Source organism: Cygnus olor, chromosome 4 (genome assembly GCF_009769625.2).
Source record: "Cygnus olor isolate bCygOlo1 chromosome 4, bCygOlo1.pri.v2, whole genome shotgun sequence".
NCBI lineage: Eukaryota > Metazoa > Chordata > Aves > Anseriformes > Anatidae > Cygnus > Cygnus olor.
The window spans coordinates 18568144-18591091 of NC_049172.1; the positions used below are offsets into that span (position 1 = coordinate 18568144).

The 22948-nt window shown below is 37.2% G+C and overlaps 1 long non-coding RNA gene across 1 annotated transcript in view; it reads left to right on the forward strand.

The window, feature by feature from the left end:
* The first annotated feature begins 227 nt into the window (after positions 1-227).
* The window catches only part of LOC121070113, a 368067-nt gene continuing 345346 nt past the window's right edge, over positions 228-22948 (forward strand). Inside the window, exon 1 of the long non-coding RNA XR_005819903.1 lies at positions 228-319. This is a non-coding gene — a long non-coding RNA (uncharacterized LOC121070113). The remainder of the gene's footprint in view (positions 320-22948) is intronic.

Below are 22948 nucleotides of genomic sequence, written 5' to 3' on the forward strand. Positions count from 1 at the left end.
GGCTTGGGGAGCTTCATGAGTTGGAGTTTGTAGCTTTGTTGCCACTTGTTTCGCTATAATTTCCTACACTTAGTAGATTTCTCCTCTGTGAGTTTATTTAGTTGCTTTTTGAACCCTTTTACGTATAATTTTCTCTACAATGCCCTGTGACAATTAGTTTCATAGTTTAGTTATGAATTGTGATTTATTTATTTTTTATTTTAATTTCAGAACCTGGTGATTGCTTAACTGGTTTGAAGACTCATAGCTGCATGGAATCTCCTGGATGTTAGCATTCTGCCATGCTTAATGACCAAAGATTCTGCTTACTCTCAGAAAGGTAATTAGTATTTTTGTTTTAACTGAGGCTAGTATAGCAGAGCTGTTATGAGAATGATTACTTTTCTGGTTTCTTCAAGTTTCGTCCCTCCATCATAACACTTGCCTCTTTTATGTTGAAAGTAGTGCCAACTTAATAGACAACTTGGTTTCCCACTATAAAATTCTGCAAATACTAATATTTATCTCTTAGGACATCAGGCCTGCCATACCGTCTGTTGTTCTGTTAGGTTGTTTGCCAGAGATCAGTCAAGAATTCTAGGAATAGTCAGATCTTTTTTCTGTATCCAAAATGTCTTTTTATGTAATAGACTTTAGTGACTGATGTGATACTCAAAAGGAATCTTCTATTGCAAAAATGTTTGGAATAACACTAACACAAGATACCTGTATTTATTTATTTATTTATTTTTCACCCCAAACCTAAAAAAACATAACACCCTTTATTTATTTTCATACCAGAACTCTCCTGTATGAAATGTATTTAGAAGAGAGTAACTTTAAAGTTAGGTTCTTTTTTTTTTTTTTTTTTTTCTTTAAGCTGCTAATGTGGCATTTAGTCTTGTTGAGATGAAGACATAAATTAACAACAGGTTGTTGTCTTTGTAAACCAGGAACTGTTTGTGTGATGTTAAGTAAAGTCATTAAATTTGGCAGTTGCAGCCCTTTCAAGGCTAGGAGCTTCAGTTTTTCCAGATGGTGGTGACAATTCTTCTGTACTCTAGTATGTTTTATTGCTTCATAGTGAATGTCTCTGTTCTGGGATTGGGTTCAGTCCTACTCCTGGAAAAGCTACACGTAGGATAAAGTTTCAGTCATAACTAGGGTAGTCTAAAATTGAGGGCTGTGTCAGGAGGGCCATAAATGCTGGATTCAAGCTCTCTGGTGTTGCTAAATCCGTAGAAGTGATTGGAGGGTTTCAGTTTAGATACTTTTACTTCTTGTTCTTCAGCAAATCATGGATCTACTTTGTTGTTGGAGAAAATCTTGAATAGCTATCTGATGGAAGACATCTGATGAAAGCTTAGCCAGTTTTGAGATTTTTTTTTTTTCTCAGCATTTGTAAGTTTCTCTTGAAGTACAGGAATAGCAATGCTGTTACCTGCATTTGTCATCCAACTTCAGCCAAAGGTTACCATTTTTAATTACCTGTCTCTTCAAGAAGCCAGTTAAAAAACTTACACTAAAATTGCAGCAAAACTTTCCTTACATTCCCTACGTGTTCTTCAGTGGGTTAATGTAAGCTGAGGATGCTATGCATGTAAAGGTAATTTAGCCCATCTGCAAGTTCTCCAGAGCATGTGTCCATGCATTGCTGAAAGTAACTATGTAGATTTATAGGTTTGAATGGACTTACTCCTTAATTTGGGCTCTCAAAAAGTTCTCATTCTTAGGTTGTTTTTGAAGAGCAATGTGGGTCCTATGCCTAGCTTTGATTCAGGCTTCAAGGCAAAATACAGACAGTCAAGGTAGATTAAATAGCTCAGAGGGGGATAAAGTCACCTAACGTTCAGTGTAGCATCAATTTCTAAAATCCCAAATGAGTGTCCAATTAGGAGGCTCTCAGCTTTTTATTCTAGATAGATTCTTTCAAACTTTCTGGTTGGAACCTCTCCACTCTGTATAAATTATATTTGTGTTGAAGTTGCCCCTCTTGTTTCTCACGTCTGTATACCCAGTCTCTCATAATGGCCTAACGAGGATTGAATTAAATTGTACAAAGTGGAAGAGCTCCAGCTGGAGATATGGAGAGTGACTGGGGAAACATTCAGACGGACAGAGAAAAGTAGAGGCATTGGTCAAGTATGTTTACTTGTCTGTGCAATACCAAGGGAACAGTAAAAGTGTCATCACCTAAGCTTAATTCAAACAGGAGTGAATGGTCTGGGTTCCAACAGTAGCTTAAAGAAATCTCCTGTTTATATTAATTTGTTGCACGTTTCAGAGAATGTCCTTTGGTCATTAATACTGTGACACTGACTCCAACACGCTTGGAGGCCAGTGCTTTGTAAGATGGGAACTGTAGAAACATGGTGCTATGTAGCAGTTTCCTTTTCAGGCAGTACTAAGCTTTACCCCCAGTAAAGCTGTTTGCACTCTTGATAGCGTTATCCAGGCCATTTCTGGTAAATTAGAAGTAGTGTATTTAGTTTCCTTCTGTGCTATCTTGTGATTTCCTTGAGAGCACCCTTGCTGATAGTTTCACTGACCTGTGTCTCATGTAGTGACTGCATAAAATTGTATGTTACTTGCCATATGTATTCTCTTCCCCAGCTGAGATTCTTTCTCCACCTTGTCACTCGCAGCAGTGTGTAACTGCTCAAATAAGATCCCATTTGAAGCCTGAGCTCCTTTTGAGCAAGTCTTTATCACTGTGTTTTGTCATTTTGTAATTGTGTCAGAAATCAGTGGAGGCATGTTGGTTTGTTTGTTTGTTTTAAACAAGGACAGGGTGATATCTCAAGTCAGAATCAACTTCCCTGAAACAGTTCTTTGTGTTTCAGATCAAACTTTGTTTGTTGTAGTTCTTGTGCTGCAATTAATAGCTAAAAATAAAGTTCGATTTTGTCACTTGTATTAAGAACTTAAATACTCTCTGGTTTTGGCAAGCTTTGATCTGTGTTTACCCTACAAATAAGCCAGAGGCTCACTCCTGGGCAAACTTCCCTGTTTTTGTTATTTCTGTTTCAGCGTACCCTTTTGAATCCAAATTTCCATTTGATAAACCAAGCTTATCTCCTTCTTTCTTAGGAAGTTGCCAATTTGCCTCTTATTTGAAAGTCCTTCTTTAAAATTGGTTCTGCTTTTCTGGAATAAGATAGCAGGTTTTCCACAGGAGTTTGTTTTTTAATCCCTTCCCTGTTTTCCTGCAAGCATATTTCAGCAGCTTTAATTTGTCAGTAACCCACTTCCGAGTTGGCTCGTCTTGATTTGCTTAAATTTTCTTTTCTTTTGTTCTAGCATGAAGTAGAGTCTCTCCCTTTAATTATAATAATGTAGATAATTCTCAATCTGCCAACTCTTTTTGCTTTTCACTATTAAAACAATTTTTGAAAAGGGGTTGATTAAATACAGCTTTTTGTTGCAACTTAATTGTGACTATTCATACAGCGATTATTAAAAAAAAATTAATCTATTATAAAATTCTGCCTACTGCCATGTAAGGGCCCTCTTGAGGGTGTTTTCACCTCTGCGTCTCCATGGAGGCAGCAGGTGGGAGTGAGTTTATTTTACCCACTTGCTGTGAGTCAGCTCAATCTGAGACCCAGTAATTTACTTCAACACGGCATTAGGCCTGAGCTAATAAGTCTTGTTGGGTGCAGAATATGTTAGTTTAGGCCCAAAATCTTCCTTACATCACTAAAGAGCTTCTAGACTCTATCATCTCAGTGCCCAAAAGAAGAGAACCTCCATCCAAGTGAAGTGAGGCAACTGCTTGCTCATGTTTTTGGAAATGCACACTAATTCTTTCAGTAATAGTGTTTGTAGAACACAAATCTCTTCCTTTCCAGCTTTTCCCAGAACAATCTGAAGCAATTTCTAGGTTATTCTATTTTTACAGAGTCCAAATCTTTGAAATTTAGGCAGTCCTGGCTGGCTCAACAGACAGAATTTGCTCAGACCAAGATAAGTTTAGAATCAGAAAGTCTGATAAAAGACTTTATATCAAAACGCAAACACAAGACTGATTGCTTTATATTCCTCTTCAGAGTATGAGAAATACTCTGAATGTATCATATCCTGCTCTCACACTTTTCTGCTTTGAACCTCTTTACTTGGCCTTTTATCTTTAAAGAAACAAAATCCAGCTGAACATGAACTCAAGTGGTTTTTTTTTTTGTTTGTTTTTTTTTAATTCTATAAGTGTATTTAGCCATCCCATAAGAATCTCTTACACTTGACTAGAGTACTGGAGAAGTTGCCAGTTTTGAATTAAAAGCTATTGTTTGTGGTCTCTTCACCACGAATAAGAATAATGTTTTTGCCTTTTAGGAGTACAACCACCATTTTAGAAATCATTGAACATTTAAACTCCAGTTATTATTTGCTGTAGTTTTTTCAGATTTTGGGAATCTTGCCCTTACAGGTGTAGCAGGACTGCTGGCTCAGTGGAGATATTCCCATTAATTATAATGGCATCAGAATCAATCCAATAAATTACTGAATTATCAAGTAATAAATTGGAAGATAAAAAAGTTTTTTGGGGGGCAAAACTTTTTACCACCTTCTTGTAAGTAAGAACATGTTACATATTAATACTTTATAAAGTAAGTATAAAGTTTTCTGTCAGTAATAGAGTTATTCAGTTTGAGAGAACTCTTCAGGGATATGAGTGCCACAGACTGGTGCTATTGGGGTGAGCCTTAAGACTTGCAATTTGTTAAGAACTTTGTGGCAAATGTTTGACTATGTCAACTAGATTGTCAAAGCTTACTCCAATCTGTTTTCTGTGTCACCTGGAAGGGGAGAATTAAAATTTTATAACCTCGATATAGCAGAACTTTTTCCTAGTTCATGGCAACCCTGTCTTCTAAGAGCGATTGCAGGTTCATGGTACCAGCCTAGAGGAAATCCACTAGATGTTTATAAGATAAAGATATCTCCTGGCAATTCTGTACTCTGAGTATGATAGTTATGGCTATCAATAAGTATGGAATACAATTATATCAAGCCTGCAATATATCTATGTATTTTAAAGTTAGTTACCTTTTGAAACCACATCATGAATCCATATGTTGAAGAATCAATGTTTCTGTGTCATCTTGAGCCCTAAAATTAGTCTTCTCCACATCCAGAACTTCTAGTGGACATGTTTCTGTGGTTTGCTCGGCACTCACTAGGATCCTTGAGAGAGGGTCAGCTCTGTCTTGCAGTGAAGGAGTGTTTCCACAGATACTAGAGATGTTTTATGCTATGTTTTCTGACTCCACATCTCTGGCAGATCAATTTTAATTCTCTTGCAAAGCCCTGAATGGGCATGATTTAGCTACCTGATAGAAGAAGGGGCGTTTTTGTAACTGGGGTAGTGACAGTAGATTGGAAGATTTGGGTATTACACTGAGGTCTTTCATAATACCTTGGTGATACCCTTCAGCCGATTCTCCAGTTTTCCTCATATAAGTAAGTAAGAAATGTAATTGTAGTTGATTCCAGGCTAAATTCATCATCATCTATAAATTGCTTTGACATCTTTGGATAGGGAACATCCTAGAGCTACAATGCCCTTTTCTTGATAATTTAATTTTTATGGTTAATTTAAAAAAGCAAGATAAAACATAGCTTTTACAATACTTTTCTTAGAGTAGCTAAGGAGATACCTCCATATTTAATCACCGTTCCAAGATTGCTCTGTTTTTAAGAGCTTCACACATGAAATTCATCAGTCTTTACAAGCATCTTAGAGCAATTGAGGTTCTGTGAGTGACGTTTCTCGAAGGCAGGCTTTTCAGTGTGAGTCTGCAGATTTCACAGTCTTTTGTTGTCATCGTGTCAAGGTCATGCAGCCTTCCTAACTGACATGTAAAGAAATTCTGGCACATACAAAATCAACATAATAGTTGTCTTTGATGCCTTTAGGCAGTTAGTAGTTGGGTACAATTTTACATAGCTGACAATTGTTCCATTGTGAAGTCTACAAAGAATGCCTTTCTTCAGTGCTTCTTCCTTCGTCTTACCATTATTTTAAAATCTTGTATTATTATAGATTGACCTGCATTTTTTCCTCCATATAATTATTCATTCACCTATTGATATTGAAAAGCAGTCCATATGGGTACTGAATGATTTGGTAGCTTCTGCTTTGTCTTGTATGGTCAGGGAGAGCAAATAGTTTTGGACTCTCACTGTATGTTCATCATTGCATCTTTTTATCTGAATCACAACCAATTGGGGAAAAAAAGAAGTGTTCTTAGTTGCTGCCAGTGTTGATCTGTTCATTAGCTGGCAAAGTTGATGAATGAGTGGTCTCCCTCGAAGATGAGCATGCTACTTCTCCAGCATAGACAGGGTGACCTGGTTATAACCTGAGTCATTTGAGTGACGGTTCAGCTTGCTGCTATAGTTCTAGAGCTGGATCAATGCTAATAAAGAGTGTAATAAAGAAGGGTTATAGATACACTAATGATCTCACTGATGTTTTTGGGCAGAGGTAAAGAAAAGCACAGTTTTACTTTTATCAATTCTCACATATTAAACTGGTAGCTGAGTCACTTTTTCTTTAAACTGAGAATAAACAGTCTCTGTGAGTGCACTGTGAACCTTGTCAGATTTACAGTTTTGTCCCCTGAAGCGTAGGAAGGTTTGTAATAAATTGTTATAGCCACTTTCAACAATCCTTACATGTACATTGATTTGAATGCAATTATTTATACAGCACTTTCAACAGGAAAAAATAAGGGTTGCTGGTGCAGATCTACTGCATGTTAACTGACTAGATTTAGTTGGGAACATTTTAGAAATTTTCTGTACCATTCAAATTTGATAACAGCTATTCCAAGCTGTTATTTCTCCTTGTTGTCAAAATATTTCTATTAATGTGGTTAAAATGAACTACTGAGATAATACTTTGAGAGAAAAGAGTATGGTGGAACCACACTTGGTCTTAATTGTCTGCATTGGGTAATTAGCTGTGTGAAACAAGAAAAATGCCAGTTGTCACAGACTCAAGTAAAAACAGGTATGTGCCATTTCAATTATTGTTCCCAATTTGTAGAGGTTTATAATGATATTTACCATGTGACATTCACATCTATTTCACGTTTGCAGTTTGAAAATAAATAGAATCCAATACAGCATCCTATTATAAGCACCATAGTGGATTTAAATAAAAAGGCAAAAATAGTTTCCAGCATAATTACATTGAGTGTCATGGTATTACAGTGGAAATGCTCTGTAGAATTTGAAGTACACAGGAGGAAATATGCCAAAAGTACAATAATTACAGAATACATATCTTAGAATCATCTACATTATTGGTGCTGAAAAGAATTGAAAATACTTTCAGCCCCTCTGGCACTGTGAGGCCCAGAATGAATAGCTAGTTAGTTTTCTTTAAAGCCACTTGTACAAGAAATGGGATTAAGACATTGAGTTATTTTACTGTCATTACCATTGATGCTTCGTTCCACTTTTTCTTCATTAGAGGCAGAAGAGCAGTAACTTCTGTGTGTAAACTACAACATATAGGACATGGCCTGTGCCATATATTCCAGAGAAATCTAAAACATATGAGATTATATTTTTAAGGGTAGTAGGACATGACATTTCATATGTAAAGGAACATATTGAAGAAATCCCTAACTGAGCAGAGGTGCAATGAAAAATAGTTTGCTTTCACGCAGTTAAGGACCATTTATAGCAAATATTGACTTGAGACTGAATTTAGATTGCCTTGGCAAGCTTTCTCCGTGCATGTCTTAGCTTCTGATAGCTGTATTTTGTACTTGTCTTTCTGATCAAAAAGCAAACTATAGGAAGCCCCTGAAATTTGGTTGTGTGGAACCAAATGGAACATCAGCAGTGAGAGATCCTCTGCATCCTGCAGCTTCAGGCAGCAGCAGCGTAATTTTATCTTACTTACTTACTTACTTACTTTATTTATTTATTATTATTATTTTTTGTTCAGTCAGCTTCTCTCAAGTAAGAATAAAATGGCACACACTTTCCCTGGGCCTTCACAGCTGTGTGGTGGGAGCAAATGGTGGGGTTGCGGCAACTTGCCTTATGTTCCAGGTCACGGGGAAATTGTGTTGTGCTAATGATGTAACCTTTGTCTATTTCTTTAAATCTCATCCTATCTGCCTTTGTCCCCTCCACGCTGTCACTCAAATTCCCCTCCTGCTTTTCTTTCCTTCTGTCTCTGCATTTCTCCCCCTGTGCTCTCTGTATGTACTGCCAGTGGGAACACCACAATGTATCTCAGGCCTAGCAAGACAGTACTAAGGAGGTCTGATTCAGTCTTTGAAGTTCCAGCATGAGCAGGTCTGATATTGTGGGAGGTCTCAAAAAAGCAGAGGAGGTAGATTTGTTGATGTAATAATTTGAGAGACATCCAGTTACCAGCAAACAATTTTCCTTTTATTTCTAAAATCCAGCCTGAAGATAACAAAGGCTTTCTGTAGTGTACCTTTTCTCTGCTTTCTCTAACAAGCAATTCATTGTAAGTTTAAAAGGAATGAAAATAGCGTTAATTAATTAGCATACCAAGCCCTTAACTGAAACTTTAAATCTCTCCAGTTGTTAAGGTTGTCACTGTTTTATAGCTCAACAGAGTTTGGAAGCATTGGTTAAAACAATACAAAACGCATAAAAAGTTAATTATAAAAAATTAACAAGTTCCTTTAATATAGTTAGTTTCACCTTTGCCTTCAGAAAGGCAATCAAGTATCATAGTCACCTGCAATTACTGAAATCTAATTTTGTTTACTGGTTTGATGATTTTCAATTTGAACTACCTGTCAGTAAGGAGAAAAATAGGAGAAAGTGAGCAGCGTTTTTAAATGTTCTGTTTAAACAATAGTGTGAATATTTGAATGCCCTGAAGATATATAATAGAACTTAAGAGGCATTGCATCATTTAGTATTAGTATTGGATTTATAGTCCATAGAAGAAAGAGAACAGTGGTTCCTCATTAAGAATGACAAATACCATTTTAGAATCATAGAATCACTAGAATATAGAAATAGAACAGAGAATCTTGTCACATTTCCCTCATTTGTGTTTACCCTTTCTACATCCATCTTCTTCCATAAAAATATAGGGTAAAGCAGGCCTTTATCAAAAACTATGAGTAAAAGAATTTTTGAATTTCCAAACATTCTAATGTGGTGCAACTTGGTCATCATCCATGTTTGAGCTTTCCATGTGTACAGTCATATGACCTAAAAAGCTTAAGATAGAATATCTTCTACCAGGGAAAAAAAAGTAACGTCTTTTGGAACCTGAACTTTGCTAGCTACCCATCTCCTGCTTGAATCTGGATTTAATTGCAATTCAAAGAAGCTTTGATGGTAAATACTAACAGGTGTTTATTACTAAATAAGTCAGTAAAGTGTTAGACAGCATCACTTTTTGATACTGAAGTAGGGAATAGATGCCAAGACTGAATTAGCGAAGTTATCATGGTTCATCAGAGCAAGGGGAATCAAATTGAATTTCCTTGAATTTCCTGTCTGCAACTGTTTACCTCTCATACAAATAGAGTATTGGGTACACTTTAATGCTTGCAAGTACCATCATCATTCATTAGCTGTAATGGAGTCAGTCATGAAGCAATATAACCTAGACATACTTCCATGAGGTTATGAAAGAGCGGCTATATTGTGCTATTTAAAACATCCCGCCTTTCTGAAACTTCAGACCTATTCATTTCAAAAGCAATGAAAATGATGTCTCTGCTTTTCTCCCATCTGTTCCACGCAATAGATTTTTGAGTGCTGAACGCCATGAAGCCTGGGTAATTACCTGAAAGTCCTCAACAACCAACTAGTTGGTACTATTGGTGTCTTCTGCGGTGTTTTAATGATTCCTGTTTTCTGATGGGTGTGATGCCACGCTCAGATATTTTGGGACACACTGATATGTGCTAGGTACTTTTAAAAAGTACATAAGACACACAAGTCTTGCATATGTTACCAGTGAGAACACAATTTGATTTGTAGATTTTTATCTTTATTCTAATGCAGATTTTTCTATTTCACGGTTGGCCTTCTCACTTACTTGTGAAAGGGCTAGCAAGGAAAGAATGAGTATCTCAGGTAAGAAGTTTGAATTTTATTTTGATTCCAATTTAGAATGTAAATTTTACAGAGTCAAGAGGCTGAACATTTATTTGTGCTGGGGGACAAGCCTTCAGTGAGACAAAATTATTAACTACTGTTGAGTTGGCTGTGCTTTTGTAGCGAACTTTTGAAAAGTACCTGAAGCACAGACCCTTTTAAATTATACCACATTGTACTTCTGGGTATCTGAAGCCTAGTGGGGATTAAGCAGAGACAGACTATGCTTGTAAGCCCATCCTGATACCATTTTGCACCAAATGTGATTCATGGTCAGCACATAGTGCAAATGCAACCTTATCCTAGAGGTTCACTTTAATGACAGTTTAAATGGCAAAACATTTAAACTCATCCTGTGCTTTTTATTGCTAGGCCTAGGATTTAGCTAACAGGTTTTCTCTACCCCACCTTCTATTTCTTCTGTCTCAACTGCCTCTTTATGTTATAACTGGTGTTAATAGGCTATAATGTTAACATGAAGCATGCATAGCTGACGTGGATGACTGGCTTGCCAGAGAAGCTGTGCTGCTCTTTGTGGAGCCCTATAAATTCAGTGACTCTTGATTTCCTGATGCAGGTTTTGAAACACATGTGTGCATTGAGAAATGACATGTTACACTAGAGTTCTTTCTAGTTTGGCGTATAGGCTCCCCCTTACTGCACTTGATGCTGTACTCCATAAAAGTAAATCTCTGGTGTTTGTATCTTGTATTATTGGCTAGATCTCTTGGCATATCAAGAAGAAGCAACCATTTATTGGGGTGGAGGTTTAAAGGATTTACATGCTATGCCTTATACATGCTCCTATTAAATATTTTGTCCAAAGCTTTTGTTGTTTATTGTTAGTGTTCAAAATAATAGAAAATCTGTTATTTTCGTGGAAATGAAAGTTTCATTGCAGTACTCAAGCTGTTGGCATGCCAGCTCTTTATCCCTGAACTCTTGCTTTTGAAATATAAGTACTCTTCCATCTTTTTTCCCTCTCCAAATAAATTACGCTGGCTAGAGTGTTGTTTGTTAATCAGTTTCAAATTGTACTGGCACCATGCCCTGTGAAACCCTGGCTACAGATTCTTGCACTGATACACTGGTGACAAGAAACCTGGCAGCTGGTTCTTTTCCGGGAATATATAGTCACATTATCTGATCGCTTGCTCCTGTGACTGTCTTCTACATGTAAACAAAGGGACGGATTTGAATCTCAGCTACATCATTATACTCGGTAGGCATCAAATGAATTCTTTTGAACTCAGAAGCTGGTCACACCGTTAGTTTTAATGTAAGAGGAACAGTCAGAAAAAATGCTTCTTCGGAAATAATCTTTGAACTGGGATTGTATATCTGCTGCAGATTTTAAAGTTTAGTGACAATTCCAATATTAATTATGGGGAAAAAGAAGATTATCAGAAAACTGTGAACCCAATTGTACCTTCATTCAGAGTTTTATCTTTGGATTAATTTATACTATTCAGCTGGCAGACATTTTGAAATATGGCTTCAGTATTTTAGTGTTTGATTCATCTTGAGTGAATATCAGAAATGCAGCTTTTATGAGAGGCTCAGAACAGGCTGAATTCATTAAATGGAGCACTGAAAGTGAAATGAGCCACTCTTTGCTTCATATGGATTTAATCTGTACCTAAGGGAAAGTTCTAATTTTTGATATACGTTCAAGAACCCAGCGACAAGGATGTTTGTCTGTTGAATATTCTTTATTCATTCAGCATTTATGTATGATATCAAAGCCCAGCTTACATAATATAGGTAATAAATTGCAGTGCCAAACAGTTATGATGCTACAACCCTTGGAGCAGATTTTGGGGCACATCATTTTTTTTTCAAAGCCCTATCTAAGTGCCTAAATAAATGATTGAATTTTCAGAGCTTCTGAGCAGACCTAATTTGCTTTGAAGTTATGGGAAACTGCAGAATGGTCTTGGCACATATGAACTGGCAAAGCTGAAGACAAAGCTAACTTAATTTCCTGTCTTAATTCAATTCTTTAACCACAGGGCTATCCTTTTGCTTCTACTAACCCACAGTCAGAACCAAACATGTTAGGTGGAAGTGCTGTACTTGAATAAATTAAAAATCAAAGGTATTTCACAATTCTGTTTGTGACATTGACTGCTGTATGTTTTTGAACTTGGCTGTAATTTGCTTGCTTGTACGGCTGCTCTATGAATATCACTTTTTTTTTCTTTTTTTTTTTTTTTTCTGCAAGAAGTCCCATTGATTTGTGACGAAAGGGTGCACAATGTGGGTTTTACCAGTTTGAATTAAGCAGTGTCATAGAACATAGATGTTAGAGGAGATAGAGATGAGTGATTTACAGCTACTTCATCAGTCTACTAAATGTGTTGTGGTTCCTGATAGAATACTTTCAGTACTTTGGGACGAGTAGCTGTACATGGCTCTTTTATGAAGAGAATTCCATCATTTTGTGTGGAAGATATTTCACTGCTAATCTTTTAGGCTGAAATTGATCGCAATCTGTTGAAATAATGAAATGAGCAAGAGGCATCCAAGTTATTTTTTAAAATACAGATTTACAGAGAAGGTGAAAAGGCATTGAAGATAATCAAATGCTGTTGTGAAATCTGTCTCCATGAGTGGGATAGTGACCCATGAATGGCATTACCAAATGTTACTTTTCAAAAACGTCTTCATGAATTGTGACAAAAACCAGTGCTGTTGTGTTACCTTTGTGGGTTCTGTCTATGGCACTTAATTTAGGGTTAGATGAATGTTGCACTTTTAATCAGGGATTCAATCCTCCTGCCTACTATGGAGTAGAAAATTACATTGATGTTTATAGCAAAGATAAATAATCTTTTTCTCTGGGTGGATTACAAAAACACTGTACTAAAAGAATTGTTTTAGGGTTGTCATGTCCACATCTGAAAAGTTAGGAAATGGCAAAGACTGCAGGTGCACATATGTGCATACTCTCTTCCTTAGACAGTGCTGCCCACTCACTATGCACAATCATATTGTGCATAAACGTGAAGGGCTAAATCCAGCTCTCCTAAATTGTCAACATACATTGAGGTTTAGGCGCTTGAATACTGCTAGATCTTACAGGGCAATCAAGCTGCATTCATTCTAGCGCTACTCAATCCAAAGTGTGTCGAGTTTGGCCTGGAAATTTTCCAGTACTCAAGCAACTGAAATGCTCAGAAACACCTTGTTGGGGAGGAAATCTGCCTATCCCACGCTAAAGGTCCATTGCCATCTGGGCTTAAGGGGATGGTTGCCTAAATTCAGGTAATGCTTTTGAATGCTTTTGAAGATGAAAGCTAAGCCTAGAAAATAGCTTTTGGATATTTGCAGCTCAAGGACCTGCAAGTGTCACTGGAATGTAATTCTAAAAGGTAAATTCACAATTAAAGATGCAGAAGAAATATTGTGATATGATGTGATGTAAGAATGCTGTGAAATCAGCATTTGTTTGGGATCATCAGCAGGATGATTTTCAACTTGGACTACAGCTTAAGCAGTCCTCAGAAGACTGTCTATCATACATAACTCTCCTGAAATTGGAATTTAAAGTCTATGCTGATTACATAGTTGTATAAATTTAGGTAAAATAACTTTTCTGAATGTAAAACATAAGTAAACCAGCCCGAATCTGTGTGATTGGTTGAAACTAATTGGATCTTTCCTTATTACATGATTTTTGTAACAGTTCATAGAATCACAGAACAGCCTGAGTTGGAAGGGACTCACAAGGACCATCATGTCAAACTCCTGGCTTCACACAGGACCACACAAAAATCAGACCCTGTGTCTGAGATCATTGTCCAAATGCTTCTTGAACTCCAGCAGGCTCGGTGCCATGACCACTACCCTGGGGAGCCTGTGCCAGTGCCCGATCACCCTCTGGGTGAAGAACCTTTCCTAACACCCAGCCTGACCCTCCCCTGATGGAGCTTCATGCCGTTCATATTATTTAGAGTAAACAAAGAGTGCAAAGTAATATCCAGCCAAGAGTTTCAAGCAGGTTTATATATATATATTTGTATATATGTATCTATCTATCTATATATATAAAAAAAATCTGGCTTGTGCATCATATATCAAAGGAAACTCCATGATATCTCAAACTGGACAACCAGAATCTGGGGGTTTGTCTCTGGTTACTTCATGTGTATTTGTTCTTGCTGGTGAACAGTTTTTATTATCCTATCTATTGTTTTCTTACTCTTCCATGTTTCTGCCTTGCTGATACGATTTTCTGTTAATTTTCTGCCCTTCTTCTCATATTCTGGAAAACTATGCTGCACTACTTTTCCCCTTAGCTAACCTAAGCTTCCATTTCACATCTCTGATAGATTTTAATTGCTTCTGGTGATATTTGAGTTCATTCTACAAAGCTCCTTACAAGGGATATTAATTGCAATAAAAAATCCCAGCGTACCAGTTTGACATAGTAATCTATAATGCTTGAATGGCTTTATAAAGAATACTGAAAATATGAATGCTGGCATGACCTACATGTGAGACAAAAGCTGTTCCCTTAGGGAATGGAGATAATTTGCTTTCGTCTCATACATTATGCATCTCCTTTTTTACACCCCATTTCCATGAAAAAAAAAAATATATTTTTTTTGTTTTGTGTCAGAGTTGTTGAAGTTGTGAGTGGAGCACTAGGCTCAGCTTGTTAGGATGTTAACATCCTACTAGGATGTCTGCAGTCTCACTTTGTTTCCTATTACCTATTCCTAATTTCTTTTTTGTTCTTTGATAGTTCTCTCTGAGTAACATTTTCTGTTTCCTCCTTTATTCTTTGGAGAGTGAATGCTGCTGATTTCTTTTTGTTGGGAAACTTTATAACCAAAAAATATACTGTACATGTTTCATTGGTGCAATCATGTCAGTGGCTAATAATTAGTCTGTATTATGCTAAAAAAGGAAACATAATTTATGTCTCACAGACCTCTCTAAAACTAATGGATTCCTTGACGGGCAAAGAACAGGGTTGGGCTCTTGTAAAAGCATTGTGTGGTCTCTCCAGACATTACAGGATTTATGGGCAGAGCTTGTAATTAAGGGAATAGTTCAAGATACAATGAATATTCAGTCATCTAAACAAGAACTTGTCTCTGCTGCAATACTTAAAGAAATTGGCCCTTCATGACAACTGAGTTGATAGTGATGGGTTTTTCAACTACTTCACACTGAGGGTAAAATGATGTAGATTAGCATTTGTTAGTGTCTTTCTCTCTGATTTGTTGCATATGGCTTTCCTTTTTGAGTTTGTAAAACTAAAGAAATCAGTGTGGGGTCTTTGAAGTTTATAAACCTCTAATTCTGAGTCCCCTGGTCTTCTGAGTAAAAGTGTATTATATGGGTTACATAGTAGGGAACTGCACAATTTTCTAGCTAGAGACATGCCACTGCCCTCTGTATTAGAAGCATAAAATAGTATGCTTCTTGTTTGTCTTTCTGAAGGTACCTATTTATTTAATGGACACTTAGGCTGAACTGTCTCCAAGTACAGCTCATTTATAATTTAAAACATCACCTATATCTCATCACCTAGGATACTGGTCTGAAAAATAAAATATTAGTTAACAATTTGATAAATTCTGCCTACAAATGATGCTCAGGTAACCAAACTCCTCCTGAATGTTTATGCAATTCACTACATGCTGTATTTCATATTTCATGGACACTAATCTTTTTTAGATGATTTATGGTGCATTTATGGTGTATTTGTTCTTAGGCTGTTTGTTGTTCATCATTTTGCAGATCAGAATACCAGTATAACTGGTGTATATAACTGTGGACTGAAAGGCATTGAGGATTTCACTGTTGTTCTAGTGTGTTTGACAATATTCATCTGGATCTCTCATTTCCCTATTTTCATTTTTAAATGAATAGCTAAGTATTTTTTCAACTGTCAGCAAAAAGAAGCATTTGTGTCCCTTTACCTTGTACAACAATATTTATACCATCTAATTTATCACAGAGGTATTGAGTTTGATCATTATTCAAATCACAGCATGACATATTTTATAGCAAAGAACCCAAATTGGTATTTGTTATTACAGTGACATTGGCTAACACGAATGCTTTAAATACACTGCTTGTGTATTTACCAGAACATGAGAGAAAACACTGGATCATCAGCTTGCTGTGTGAAAACACAGAAGTGGCAACCTGACAGTGTGAGGAAAGAGCAAAATCAGCAGAGAGAGTGGCCTGCAAGGTTGTCAGACTCTGAGTAATGTTTGAACAAGTGTGAAGCAGGAATATTAGTAGATGATGCATGTGATGTACGGGAGCCTTATGCCACTTATGGCATGGAAATACCGCTTTTCTATCAGGTGAATTACTGTGTGCATCTAAACCCTGAATATCATTCATCTGTACCGCACTGTGTTAACTGTCATGGGCTGTATTTCCTGCCTCAGAAATTCTCATGAATATTTTATAGGTTTTTTTTTTTCATCGCTGAAGTTCAGTTTTTACTCTTTTTTTTTTTTCTTTTTTTTTTTTTTAAGCATTGCCTGTTCTGGCTAACTTTTATTTGGGATTATATAAGGAAAGTTAATAGCGGAGAACAGCAGCCACTTTTCCTCTTGTGAGACTAACTGCGGTACTTACAGTGGCTAAACATATTATACTAGAAAAATTCTTTCTTTAGGGGCTAATCCTGATTGGCAGTGGTGGTCTCTAACAAGGTGTTAAATGCTACATATTCCTGCTAACTTCAGTGGGAATAGTATTTAAACTTTTAAATTGCACTGGATGCAGAAAATCTGTAGTGTTTATGATCAGGAAGGCATATCACTGCTTTGTCCTTTTTACTGCAAAAAATGTGGAATTCTTATTGATAGATGCATTCTGCTCCCAAGGGTGTAGTTCCAGTGCTGTGGTGTTTTTTTAACATGTTCAAGATTCTTGTTACTGCATGACCAGTCATTTTAACTGCGTGTTGCTGATGTATTTGTCTCTTTAGCTGTTGTGTATATCTGTTCCCCTGTGCTTTTTCACACTTCGTATTCTAGAACATCCTCTTTTCTTTTATGCCTAGCTAGCTCCCATTCTTATTAAAACTTGTCTTTGTCAACATTATTACAAGTAATCTATAATCCAGGCCTCTCTTATTGCTCTTGGCAATTAAAACATAAAGGAAAATCAGAGTCCATAAAAAAAAAAAAGGCACAAAACAAATTATATGATATACACACTTGACAGGCAATGACCTCTAAAGAAAAATATTCCCCCTATTATTATCTCTTGTCTTTTCTCATTCCCCACCATGACTGTTGTGATTATTCATGGTTATTATGACTTTCAAGTCCTTCAGCTCCTGTCTACATGAAAATAGATTTTCAAAGGCACAAGTAGAGGATACGCATCCAGTTCTTGAGCAAGAGATTGATTTCTGCTCCCTATGAGTACAAAAACAGCATAAACATGTGCAAATCTTTCTCATTGTCAGAAGGGATTTTGCTGTTTTCACACACTAAACTTCAAGAAGATTGCAATGGGAGATATGGTCCCCCACTGTCTGTGATCAGGATCCTTTGTTAAAGGCAGTTTGTTGCTGTAGCTTGCCTATAAATTTAGGCTATTTCTTTTACGTAGGCCCTGCTGACAGTGGTGTAAGAGCAGGAACACAGTGTCTACCCATATACTTCTGTTTGTATGAGATACTACAACTACCTTAGTTTTATTTTTAAGCCCTTTGAACTAATACTCCTATTATGTCTATCCAATCTTCCTTTTTTTTGGTGCTGTGCAGCAGTCTTATGATTTCCTTAGTAAAATGCCTCATTCCAGTAAATCTAACTCTGAGTATAAACTCGAACTCCTTGTTGATGATGGTTAACAAGGTTGTCTTAGATGTTATGAAGCATTGCCAGATATGGAAGTTACAGTCCTGGGATTTATTTTGTCCAGCTCAGCTTGACTAGCCAAATTGTTCTCAGTGCAGGAGATTGGAAGAGGGTTGGAGAGCTATGACTATGTTGTCCCAACCTTGGATCAGTGAGGGCTGGTTTGCTTCCCAGAATCAGCTGAAACAGTTTCCAATCTGCTTCTGCTCATCCTGTAGTCCCAGGATATCATCTTGGAAAGCCATGTCAATGAAGATGAAAATTCGCCTCATCGGTACCTTCTTTTCTCCAGTCCTATTAAATGCAACTGGAAAGAACTATTAACTTTCAAACACAAAAATGTGAGCTTTAATTATTACGAGAAACTGGACAAATCAGAAGAAATGCAGTGGGCAGTTGCAGAACTGAATAACTGCCAACATCTTACCTTGAAATGATATTTCCATTTAGAGGTATCCGTTTCCAGAAAGAATGACTGTAGTCATAAAACTCATACGTCAGGCGGCAGTATTAATAAGTAGGTGGAGTGGAGCTATGTTTTCAAAAACTTCAGTCTGAGGAGCAGCATTACAGCCCTCTGACTAGGTGCGCTTGAAGGTAGGCCACTGTATGGATTTGTAATGAAGTGTCAGAGAGGAGTAAACTATGGGATATCTGTCAGGAAAAGCTAAGAAGAGCTGGAAATAATTTGAAGTGTTTGAAGCTATCTCAGGCTGCATCAGGAGTAATCAGAAATAATTTATACGAATGTCCTTATGCTGATTTTTCTTAAATATTTTAGAGTTTTACCATCACAGTTAAAAAAGGAATGCTGTTATTAACATGATAACACCTGACAACTCAGTCATTAGCCGCACTTACCACCTGATTAGGTGCTTATAGTCCAGAGGCAAAATTGCAGGTCATTAAAGTTTTGATGAAAGTCATGAGCTATATTGGTGGCCATTGGTTTGGAATCTGTTCCTGTTTGTGTTGCATTTGCTACTACACAAGTAGTGGTGCTGTAATTTATATTACTGTAAATCCAGCAATGCAAAACCGTGTGTGTCATTTTTGTAGTTGTTCACAGATGATCTATTACCTAAAAAGGGAATCATTGGATTTTTCTCTATGTCTAATACTTTGTATGAAGGAGAGTGCAGTTATAGATTTTTGTGAACTTCTATCCAGTTCTGACTGAACGAAGAATGGAAAAAACAATTCCTGTGTAAAATACCTTGTACTGCCTTAACGTCAGTTGCAAGACAATAGGAAAATGACTGTTCTGGAAACGGCAAAAACAGTTGTGTGTGAACATACAACCTCAATATACAATATTAGACTACTTTTACTGATACATTTTAAATACAATGAAACTTCGGTCTGTTTATTTTTATTAATATTATTATTATTATTATTATTATTGTTATTTTCTGTCTATGCAGCTTTGAAAGACATCCTTAATGTGCTGTTGGAATGGTACAGAGTATAGGAGAGATGTATGCATAAATATACATACTGCAGAGTCTGCCTCGATAGGAGTGTGCATACCTGATACCATCGCTGCATTTCTGGAGCAGGATATTGCTGTTCTGTTGATGTCCTTTGCTCACCAGAGGGCATTTGTTCACGCTGGTTGGCAATAACTGAGAGAATTGTCTCATTGACCATGTCAGCATTGCACCTTTGAGTAATGCTTCGCCTGCAGCACTAAAACATCCCCAGTCGTGGCAGGTTTGAAAAGGCTTGAACAGGACAAGAGCATGCCCATTAGAAACCACTCAGTTTCCCTTTAGGAACATTACTTGCCATATGTACACTTAATTTTGTCTTCTTAGCCTTAAGAACCTTTGAAATCTGTATTTCTGGCTAAAAAGAGATTGTAATAGTTGTATGTGGGAGGAACATAAAGATATTGATACAAAACATCTAATAGTAAGGAGTCCTTAGTCAATAGTAAGGAGTCTTTCCTACCTGGCATGTGACCTCAGTAATGAGTTGATGATATGCCACTTTCAGTAAACTAATTGGGCACATTTCCTCCTAGTCCTCAGGTAGCCACGGACCAGCTCCTTGTGCTTGGAAAAGATGGTGCTGAGAGCATAAACTATTCAGAGACAGACTAGTGTTCACCCAGGTGGCAAAGCTTGAAAAATTGAGTTCTTCAGAGGTGTTACATCAATTGAATTTAGACAGAGCGCTCCACATGCGTTCAAAGTACTTTTTCACACTAATTGGATACTCTTCAAAGGCTTAATTACCATTTTGAAATTATTTCTGTATTCTGGACAGATACTGAAATGCTAATATCTTTGCAATCGTATGCTTTTTAGGTGAGGGTGGTGTTTGCTAATACTGCACGTATAAAATAGATGGAAATACTTCTTACAGATGTTAAAAGGAGTCAGAAGGAAAAACAGTTTGGAATATTACTGTCATTTCTGGTAGTCCCCAGTGCGATAGGATCTTGCTGTACTTTGACAACACTATTCACACACACCGCTGTATATTTAGAGAGGATGTGAGAGGCAAGAACTTTGTTCAGGGGATGTGACTGCTCTTTTACAGTTTCAGTCACTGAAGAATGAACTGAAATCAGTAATAATAATAATATTAAACCCCTGTGCATGTGTGTGTATTTTGCTGAGAGGAGGACATAATCTGCTGACTGTCAATCCGGGCTATTTGAGGATCGTTATGCCTATGCACTAGGCCTCTAGAGGCCTAGCCTAGACGTCCCTGCAATTGCAGGCACTGTTGGAGCTGGAAGACTTGGTTCTGTTATTTGTGACTCCAGCAGCACAGGGCTGGATATAGCTGCAGAACAGCTGGGCAATAGGACTGTGTAGTAGTGCCCTAATTGAGGAAAGCGGAGGAAATTGTAATGATTTTAGGCCGTCTGTCCTTTGCTGATAAATCTGGCTGCAGGCTCCTCCATGTCTGATACATGGTTTGCACCTAGCAGAAGAGGAGAGGCACATCAGTGGATAATTTTGCTTAGTGTAAATAGAGTATTTGTGCATGACTTTATGTGCTTCTCTGCTTTTGGATCTTAGAACACAGAATGGGAATCTGCTTTAATGGGCACTATATTCAGCTGAAATGGCCTGCAAATGCTGAAGGCCCGGAGCCAGTCAGAAATGAGTAATCTGCAAACTACCTGGTGACAATTTTCACAGAAAACCTATATCTTTCTGTTAAGAGGCCATCTGAATGATTTTTTCACCCAAATTGTGAACTGTCCCCTTTCTTTGGCTGTTGGAAATAGGGTGATTTTGTGCTTACATGTCTTGAGTAAGCTTAAAACTTTGAAAACTGTTGCACCTTTTGAAATATTTGGGAGACTGCACAGTAGTCATACTGCCACAATGTAGTTAGACCATGATTTTGAATCCTGTAGCTGTTCATCCATTTTATTGACAAGTTTACTATGTGACTGGATATTGATTGCTTTATGTGTGTTTTTCAGGAATGTCTCCCTAGTTGCCATAGCAAAATGAGTTTTCAAACTGAAAAAATACTGAAAGCATCCTCAAAGTTTCTTTCTGGTAACCAAAACTCCTCTCTGATTAGTGTACTAGTATAAGCAGTTTTGATGAGATGTGCTTGTTGGTGGAATCCCTTTGTTAAGGCATCTATGATTTTTTCCAAATGGAACAGACAGTGGGCTTTCGGAAGGAGAAGAGGTAATCCAGCAGATCCAGGCTGTTCCTTTTAGGGCTTCCCCAGAGCCAGCTAGACCTTGATTGCTTTATTCCCACTGTGTAGCGACTAGCTCAATGGGCTGGTTATTCTGACCTTAAATGAAGTTTCTTAGAAAAAAAAAAAAAAAAATGTAAAGAAATAAATGTGAGAGAAGGGATCTGAGTGTACAGAATTCCTACACAAAACAAAAGATTTGGTGCCTTAATCTTGCTGCAAGAGGCCATATTCCAATACTTGTGCAATATTTCCTGATTCAGAACTTGTCAGTTTTATAGTTGGAATAAACACACCCTTGATATCAGTGAAAGTGATGAACTCTTGCATAAAATGTATTCAGGAAATTCAGGTGTTTCATTAAGTATTTTTAGCTATTTCATGACCTGACCTAATTAAAAAAAATACATATTTATTAAGTGTACTTTACAGACTGGGAAATAGCTGTCTGAATGTAAATATGTCTAGTCCCTTTCAGTGTCAAATGAAAGTTATAGAACAGGAAGACCTGCAGGAACTGGTATTGCTGCAACCTGTTAAAAAGAATGGCTTCTCCCTGGGAACACCTTCTGCTGAATCAAGACTTTTTAATGAAGTTTCAGTTGCTTCAGCACAGGCTTCAGTAACATAACGTCATTCTGTGCCTACTGGTTGGTGTACATGTGTGCAAGAGCTACACCTTGTCTGGTTTGCAGAGGGACCATCCTGTTCAGAGATGTCATGTAAGCAGAAGACTGTGGATAGAAGTGGGAATATCAGCTTGTGGTGTTTGAGTAATCAGGGAGAAGGAGGAAGAGGAGGGCAGCATGCAACATGCTGGGGCAGATGTAGCCCATCACAGGAAATTTTGCTGCAAGATGGCAGAAGCTTATGCAAATAATGGAAACACTGAGAGAAAAAAACGGAACACTTGCATTGAAGCTCTCTTAACAGACTCTGCAGTACGCACAGTTTTGCTATAAATTATTGCATATTTCCTGAAAGAGTCTTCCTAAGTACATGAAATGACAGAGGATTTTGGTCTTTTTTTACTTGTATTTCCTGAGGTTTCCTTGGAGAGTTTATGTAGACTTTCTGCTGAGTTCACATCAGCATTTTTTTGCTAATTGTTCCTGATGCTTCTCCATACTGTGAACTTTTTAAGAGAAAAGTAACAGCAGATTGCCTTCCCTAGAGAGGAACAAAAAAGTCTGTTGAAGTGATCTAAAAAGAGAAAGGGGAGAAAATACTACTTAAAATAAATGTTTCCATTTCAGTACATACAGAATGAGTGGTTAAAGACATCAAAGAACTTTCTAATTGAGCAAAAAGCCTCGCTTCTTTCC